This window comes from Neovison vison, chromosome 7 (genome assembly GCF_020171115.1).
Source record: "Neovison vison isolate M4711 chromosome 7, ASM_NN_V1, whole genome shotgun sequence".
Taxonomy (NCBI): Eukaryota; Metazoa; Chordata; class Mammalia; order Carnivora; family Mustelidae; genus Neogale; species Neogale vison.
In genome coordinates, this window is record NC_058097.1 from 138,296,614 (window position 1) to 138,305,030 (window position 8,417).

Consider the following 8,417-nt stretch of genomic DNA (forward strand, 5'->3'; position numbering starts at 1 on the left):
TGCCCTCTTATTAGATGCATTTTTGCAATGAGCTAATAACCTTACTTCAGAGAGTACTTCTACATTTGATAATGTCCCATAAGCAGTTGGGATTTTCATAAACATTTACAAGGATTTACAGTTCCTGACCATCTAGAGGATTTCTAACTCAGCAAAGGGTGAGAATCATAGAAAAAATTTTTCACAAAGTAACATTAATTATCTTTCAGGAAGTTTTTGCATAGACTATTCCTGACAGAAGGACATCTAATCTGTTTATCAGGAACTGAAACTATCTAGTCAGCACTGGCTCTGTGAATGGCTTTACCTGGCCCTTAATTGTAAAATAGGGAAAAGACAAGATCTCTACTCCGACAGATGGGAAGAAAGAAGCATACTCCAGCAGAACTTTAAAAAAATAATGAGCAACTTTAAAAGACTAGCAAGATCGTGCAGGTGATGAAGGCTCCGGAGATCTCTGCCCACAGTTCGACCTTTTCTGCATGTTTTTCCTTTCCCAGCACTGTTGGGGCTTTTAGTAACATAAGCCATGGAGGGAGGGCTGGCGAGGAAGCACGGAGGCTCTATTTGAAAAACTCAGCTCTTTTCAGAGCCCACCCCATAATCACTTTCCATCAGAAAATGTTTCAAAATATATTCTCTGAATGCTTCTCAGTGAAAAGTAAAAAAATCTGTTTGGGTAAAATGGCTATGTAATGTTGTCTGTTTGGCTATATAATAGCCATCTTCTTCGAATGTACTGTTATCCCATAATGCCTTACTCCACCCTGCAAAATTACCCAAAAAACAAAAAGTGCATTCTCAGGATCCTGGCTCAATATGTAGAAAGTTCCTAATGACTTTTCTCATGACTTTGTGGAGCCATGAATATCCAGAAGCCTCCCAATGACTCTTTTCAAATTTTGTGGAGGCTGGGAGGGATGGCAGTTCTGCCTGATACCTTTCTGGGCATTTGGAATGAATTCTTATATTTGTTAGCCAATGTTTTTATATAAATGTAGATTAAAATGGAAGTTATTTACTTAATAGCATTAGTAATGGCAAAAGTTCTGAATAAGATTCCCTCAGAGGTTGAGAACAGAGGTTTAGTTAAAAGATCTCTATATGGGTGTTGGAAGTCTTGAGGTCTATCTATTCCTGGCTCTGCCATGAACTAGCTATAAATACACAAATCTAATAAATAATAATAATAATAATAATAATGTCTACTCTCTCAATATAGTGTTAATTGCAGTATATATTTGAAAACATTTGTGGCATTCATCCTCATCAAAACACAACTCCTTTAATACTGAATAACAACTAATCACCATCTTTGGGTTTTTGATCAGATCAAAAGATCTCCTTCCCTTTCTATCTCCTGCGTGAGCAGGGGCGGGCCCATGAGGACCCCTCCTGGCGGTTTCCAACGGTCCAGGAGCAAGGAGATCGCCAGGAGGGCACGACCCCGGGCCCCTGTGGGCTCGGAGCCAGCTCCAGGGCTGGTGTGGGTGGGGCGGAGATGTCAAGTCTTAAGTGTCAGACTGGAAGGAGTCAGGGGCCGAGCGAGGAGCCCTGCCAGTCTCCCTACCTCCCCTTGACGGCTTCCAGGTGCGGATGCACTGCAGTGGATTCGCTAGTAACGCGAGCAACCCGCCCGCACACCAGGCCCACCCACACCGCCGCAGCAGCAGCGCCTTCCGTTTCCAAGGCGATGCGCGCGCGAGGGCGTCCCCTTCCCTCCCGCCCCGCGCAGACGCTACCCGCGGGCCAGGCGCGCCACCTGGTGGCCGCAAGGGGGAAGAGTCCGGGCGAAGGGCCCGCACCGCGCCCTGGCGCCGCGGAGATGCGGCCCTCCCAACTTCTTCCTGAGCGATTCTCACCGCCACGGCTCACCCTGCTGATTGCACAAAACGCAAGCCGCCTCCCTGCCTCCCCCCAGTGGCAAACCCATAAGTAGTGAGTTGTGTGGAGACGTGACATCCGGCTCTGCGCTGTGACCGTGAGACACACTTGGATCTGTGTGTTTGTTTCTTCCGTTTAAAGTGAGACACAGAGGGTGCTCCGGGGCAGGGGGGGGGGGGTTGTGCGCACGCGCGGGTCCTGCCCCACTCGCCCTTCAGCCACCGAGGCTTCGCTTCTCTCTTCCCTGTTTTAAGAGTTCTTGGGCTTTGACTCTAAACAGAACTGCAAACCCCTGGACTAAGTGTTTATATGATAACGTCCAGCTCTGAAAGACCCTTGATCCTAGTTTGCTTCTCGCTTTATTTTTTGTTCCTAACCCTCAAGAAAACCAACACAGATTTTGATTCCATCTTTCCCCTTCTTTCTACTTTTTGCAGCTCCGTCCTAATTCGAGGGGAAAATATATCACAAGCCTACGACCTTGGAAGTTTCCCTTTTTTCTCCTGCATCTCCCCCTCATTCTCTGCCTCAAGACAGTTTCTTGCATCCTGCCTGGCAGCACCTACTGAGGCTAGTAACACCCGAGTCAAATCGTTCTCTCTCTGTCGGGGAACGGAAGTGAGGCCCTCGCTTGAACGGCCACTCTTCGTAAGTCGCCTGTTTGGCATTCTTGAGTTTGATTAAAAAAGAATAGATTATCAGGTCGCCTGGGTGGCTCAGTTGGTTAAGCACCTGCCTTTGGCTCAGGTCATGATCCCAGGGTTCTGGGATGGAGCCCCATGTTGGGCTCCTCCTCTGGGAGTCGCTCCTTCTCCCTCTGTCTCTCCACTGCTTGTGCTGTGTGTGTGTGTCTTGCAAATAAATAAATAAAATTTTTTTAAAATTAAAAAAATTAAATATTAAAAATAGGTTATCTGTTTTCTAATTAGATCTGTGTTATATTATTAAACAAATTGAGAACTTCTTAAAAGAAAGGAATGGAAACCATTAATACATATATTAGCTTTTGGTTGAGGGAGTTTTTCTCATCAGTAAAAAGCCATCCAAAAAACAAAAAAAAAACCAGTTTGAGATAGTTTATGTGTTCTACCTCATTTGAAACTTCCTTTATTCCATCAGTGTTATGTGTTTGTTAAATGCCTACAGTTTGCTGTGATCCACACATCTGATAAAGGATGTTTAGGTATTTTAGTCTTTCCTAGAATAACAACACTGGGATTGTGGGGTAAAATTATTAAATAGACTACAGATGCAGGAGGGGGGAAAAAGCTACCAACAAAATTTTTAAGTGTGGGGATTATTTCTGTTAAATGGAAAAACAATTTTGTGATTATTCAGCACTTTGAAATCATTCCCAAATCATTTCCTATGAATCTTAGACCTGCTTCTCTTATGAGGGCCTGGGCCCTGGGTCAAAAATGTACTTTTACCCTATCATTTATCTCCCGTGCAGTTTTTCTTAAGGTATTTGCCAGTTGGTGTTTAAACAGTGAAGCCAGATAAGCATTTGCCAGGTTTCCGTATTTGATTTTGATTTTCTGTTAGCCTTGCCACGTTGAGTGATGTAGAAATACAGGCAGGAGAGGGGCGCCTGGGTGGCTCAGTCAGTTAAAATTCTGACTCTTGATTTTGTCTTGGGTCATGATCTCAGGGTTGTGAGATCCAGCCCGGCCCAGGCTCCACTCTGGGCGCGGAACCTACTTAAGATTTCTCTCTTCCTCTCCCTTTGCCCATCCCTGCCACCTCCCTCTCCCATGCCCAAGAAATGGAGATAGAAGAATTTCTGTGGTAGGAAAAGCTAAATATAATTGTCTGATTTGGCAAAATGCCAAATAACCTGTTTGGAATGCACACTCAACATTTTATACTTTTTTCAAACTTTTCACCTGTTTTCGTTGAGGATCACTATTTCTGCAGACAGACCCTAAAGCAGTCAACTAAACGTAATAATATTAAATCTCAATAATTTTTAGAGACCTGAGCTAGTGATTAACCTGTTGACTTCACCAACCGCTTCAAATTTCTAGTAAATCAGAAAGTTGACTGACAACAAAGTTGTTTTGAGGAAAAGAAAAGCCCTGCTATGACTTCTTATCCAAAAACATTGTTCCTGACAAATAGGAAACAGTTAAATAGGTGTTTTGGGGGAGAAAAAAAGGCATGAAGTAAAATATTCTCTTGAGAGGGACAGTTTACATTACCTCTAAGCAGACGCTCTAACATCCATTGGCATGTTTCAATATTATACAATGGGATTGTTTCCCACTTTATTCTTAAGGGCTACAACTTTTTCTTTTAGGCTGGAGACATGGCTCTGCTGTCTAGCCCATCTCTCCATCTCTCCATCTCTTCAAACCAAGTTTAACTTGAATGACCAGAACTCTGGCAAAAAGAAATCACATCACTTTTCCCCCCACATATCTCCTCCTCCTCCTCCTAACTAATTTTTGAAATTACTTTTATGATCTCTTTGTTCTCCCTGAGGGAGAGGAGCCCAGAATGGTAACTGGAGCCAGAGTGTCATCTCCCAGAAGCCTGAGCCAGCGCATAAGGACTGTGCCTGAGGGCGTTAGTATCTGACATCATGGGAGCAGTTCCACGCCAGGAGTTGCTACATGCTTTTGGCAGTTTTAAAATATGACTACATAAGAGAAACATACAGATCAGTAGAACGTGACAAAAACATCCAGACATAGATATGTAAAAACATAATACTTATATATTTATGTATATTTGACTGTCATATTTTATTTTATATGTATATACACACAAACATATATAGAGGATTTCTTCAGACAGAAGTGCCAAGATAAATAAATGAGGAAAGGATACTATTTTCAATCAATGCTACTGTAACTATTGCATATGCCTTGCAAAAATGAACCTTGACCTGATTATACACCTATAAAAAATTGACTCAAAGTTAATCATGGGTCTGAACATAAAAGCTAAAACTATAAAACTTCTAGAGTAAAACATACGGGAAAATCATCATGATTTTGGGTAGGCAAAGATTTTTTTTTATAGGACACCAAGAGCATGAATTTTTTAAAAAAGAAAATAATAGTTTGAACCTCATAAAAATCAAAAACTTCTGCTCTTTAGTTAGTTTTAAGAAGATAAGAGGTGGGATGCCTGGGTGCTCTGTTGGTTGGACGACTGCCTTCGGCTCAGGTCATGATCCCAGAGTCCCAGGATCGAGTCCCGCATCAGGCTCCAGGCTCCATGGGGAGTCTGCTTCTCCCTCTGACCTTCTCCTCGCTCATGCTCTCTCTCAGTGTCTCTCTCTCAAATAAATAAATAAAATCTTCAAAAAAACTTAAAAAAAAAGAAGATAAAAGGCAAGTCATAGTCAGGGGGAAAATATTTCAATATTTTGATTAATATCCATAATTTATAAACAAATAAAGCTCAATCATGAGAAAATAAAACAACCAATTACAAATGCCCAAAGATTTAATAGAAGATTTAATATGTCTTCTTTTTTTTTTTTTTAAAGATTTTATGTATTTACTTGACAGAGAGAAATCACAAGTAGATGGAGAGGCAGGCAGAGAGAGAGAGAGGGAAGCAGGCTCCCTGCTGAGCAGAGAGCCTGATGCGGGACTCGATCCCAGGACCCTGAGATCATGACCTGAGCCGAAGGCAGCGGCTTAACCCACTGAGCCACCCAGGCGCCCCAATATGTCTTCTTTTAATAGATTTAAAATAAGACATATTAGTGGCCAATTGGTACATGAAAATACGCTCAACAACATTAGTCATCAGGGAAATGCAAATTAAGGCCCCAAGGAGTACCACTACACACCCATTAGAGGGGCTAAGCTTAAAAAGACTGACAATACTGTGTATTAGCAAGAGTGGGGAACAATGAGGACTTTCCTATATTGTTGCTGGGAAAGTAAGATGGCACAACCATTTTGGAAAACGATTGAGTGGTCTATTATAAAGTTAAACATATATCTCTTGTATGACCAACTTAGCAACCCCACTCCTAGATATTTGTTCAAGAGAGGTGAAAATGACTGTTCATAGACTCTTTATCATAATAATCTAAACCTGAAAACAAGCCAGATGTCCATCAACAGCTGCCTGCTATAGCCATACAGTAACAGCTATTTAGCAATAAAAAAGAAATGAACTATCGATACATGGAACAAACAACATGACGGGTCTCAAAAGAATTTAGCTAACTGAAAAAGCTAAATGTGAAAAGCTATATACTGTATCATATAAAATTCTAGAAGAGCCCGAAAGCAGATTAGTGGTTGCTAAGCTCTGAGAGGGAAAGGTGAGGGGCCTGACTGCAAGGAGGCAGAAGGAACTTTGCGAGGAAGGAAATGCTCTGTAACTTCGTGGCGGTAATGGTTTTAGGGTACAGGCCTTTGTTAAAACTTGCCGAAGTACATACTTAAATGGATGCATTTTATTGCATGCAAATTATACCTTAATAATTAGTTGAGTTTTTTTAAAAAAATAACTATAAACTCTTTGATACCCCTCCCATCAAGAGGTGGGGTCTCTCTTTCCTCCTCTTGAGTCTAGGTGGTCTTATGATTCTTTCAACCAAGAGAGTAGAACAGAAATGACTGTATGTTGTTTCCAAGGCTAGGTCATTAAAAAGTCATGCAGCTTCTTCTGGGTTTTTTGGGGATACTTGTTCTGAGGGAAGCCAGCTTCCATGTAAAAAGTCCATCTGCTTTGAGATAGCCACGCCGGAGAGGCCAAATGTAGGCCCTATGGTCATCTGTTCCAGCTAAGCCTACCTTCTACGCCAAAAAGTGCCTGCCATGTGAGTGAAGTTATCTTGGATCTGCCCAACAAACCCACCCATCAGCTGAGTACTGTTGAGTTGTGTCACAGTTGATACCACAAGGAAAAAGAGATTGTCAATTACTACCCTGCAGAATCTGGGATATGGTTGTTTAAAGCCACTAAGTTTTGATAGTGTATTAGTTATCCATTACTACATAACAAATCACTCCAAAATTTAGTGATTCAAGACAATAGCAATCACTTACTGTCTCACAGAATCTATGGATCAGGAAGTTTGGGAGCAAGTTGATTGGGAAGTTCTAACTTGGGGTATCTCCCGAGGTCAGATGTTCGGCAGATTCTCTCTCTGCCTGAAGGAGCTTTCAGTATGGGGGGGGTGAGGAGCAGACAAGTTAATAGGCAGTCACAACACAGTTGGATAACCCGGAGAATAGGGGTAAAAACCACTGGGAAGGGAAAACCTAACCCAATCTTGAGGGTCAGGGAAAGATTCCTAGAGGAATTGAGGTCTGAACTGCAACTTGACAATGAGTAGGCATTAGTTTGAAGCATTGAAAGGGGCTGGAACAGAGGGAAAGGCATGGACAAAGGCCCACAGGTAAAAATGAAAATGATGAGTTTCTTGTGGAGCTGAAAGAAATTTACTAATGTTCAGAGAACTAGGTCGCAGAGAGAGGAGAGAAGGAAACCAGTAGACTAGAGAGAAACGAGCAGAGACAGATCATGATGGGTCTTCTGAATCATCTTTCATGACAAAAGCTCACTCTGGCTACAGTACGGAGGTGTTGGGAGAGGTCCAGATGGGGACAGGGTCCAGAATGAACTCCACTGGTCACACTTTCCATCTTCTTCTGCCTAAGGGCTTCTCACATAGGTTTATTTTCTGTCCAGGAAACATGTCACCGCCTCTGCCTTTTGCAAGATTGCAATGGTTGGCAAAATGAATGACCTCATCTCCCTGGCTCAAGTTATCAGCTTGCCCAATCTCTGGAACTTTCTATGACTCAGGTGAGATGTCCACCCCCACACCAGGAAGTAGTCTGTGAAACTCTGCCTCCAACAAACATATTAAAGCATTAGAACATAGGGAGTGACACTACCTCACATCTGGAGAATGACACAGTAGAGATTCCTACTTCCATCTTTTAAGAACTGTGTTTGTATAATTGTTTTCTGATTGAGTTTTGTTTTTTTTTTTTTGACTGTGGTAAGAACATAACATGCGATCTACCCTCTCACAGAGTAAGTGTATATTGTTGTTAACTATAGGCACTGGATTTAATAGTAGATCTCTACAACATTTATTTATTTATTTTATTTGTTTTGAACATATAATGATCTCTATAATTTATGCATCTGATGTAACTGAAACTTTGTACCTGTTCAGCAGCAACTCCTCATTCTCCCTCCCCGAGCCCCTGGCAACCACCAATCTACCTTCTGCTTCTATGAGTTTGACTGTTTTAGACACCTCGTATACATGGAATTATGCAGTATTTGTCCTTTTATGACTGGCTTATTTCTCTTATATAATGTCCTCCAGCCTCATCTGTATGGTGGCAAATGGCAGGATTTTCTTCTTTTTCTAAAATTAAATAATATCCATTGTATGAATATACCATGTTTTCTTTATCTATTTATCCATCAATGGACCTTACGGTTGCTTCAATATCGTGGTTATTGTAAATAATGCTGCAGTGAATGTGGGAGTGTAGATGTCTCTTTGAGGTCCTGATTTCCATTCTTTTGGATTAAAT

At 41.7% G+C, this 8,417-nt stretch overlaps 1 long non-coding RNA gene across 1 annotated transcript; it reads left to right on the top strand.

Annotated features, from left to right (window-relative positions):
• Positions 1-1,804: 1,804 nt before the first annotated feature.
• On the top strand, positions 1,805-7,659 carry LOC122912521. The gene is made up of 3 exons (XR_006385640.1): positions 1,805-2,024; positions 2,322-2,532; positions 7,552-7,659. It is a non-coding gene; the product is annotated as an uncharacterized LOC122912521 (long non-coding RNA).
• Positions 7,660-8,417: the final 758 nt, after the last annotated feature.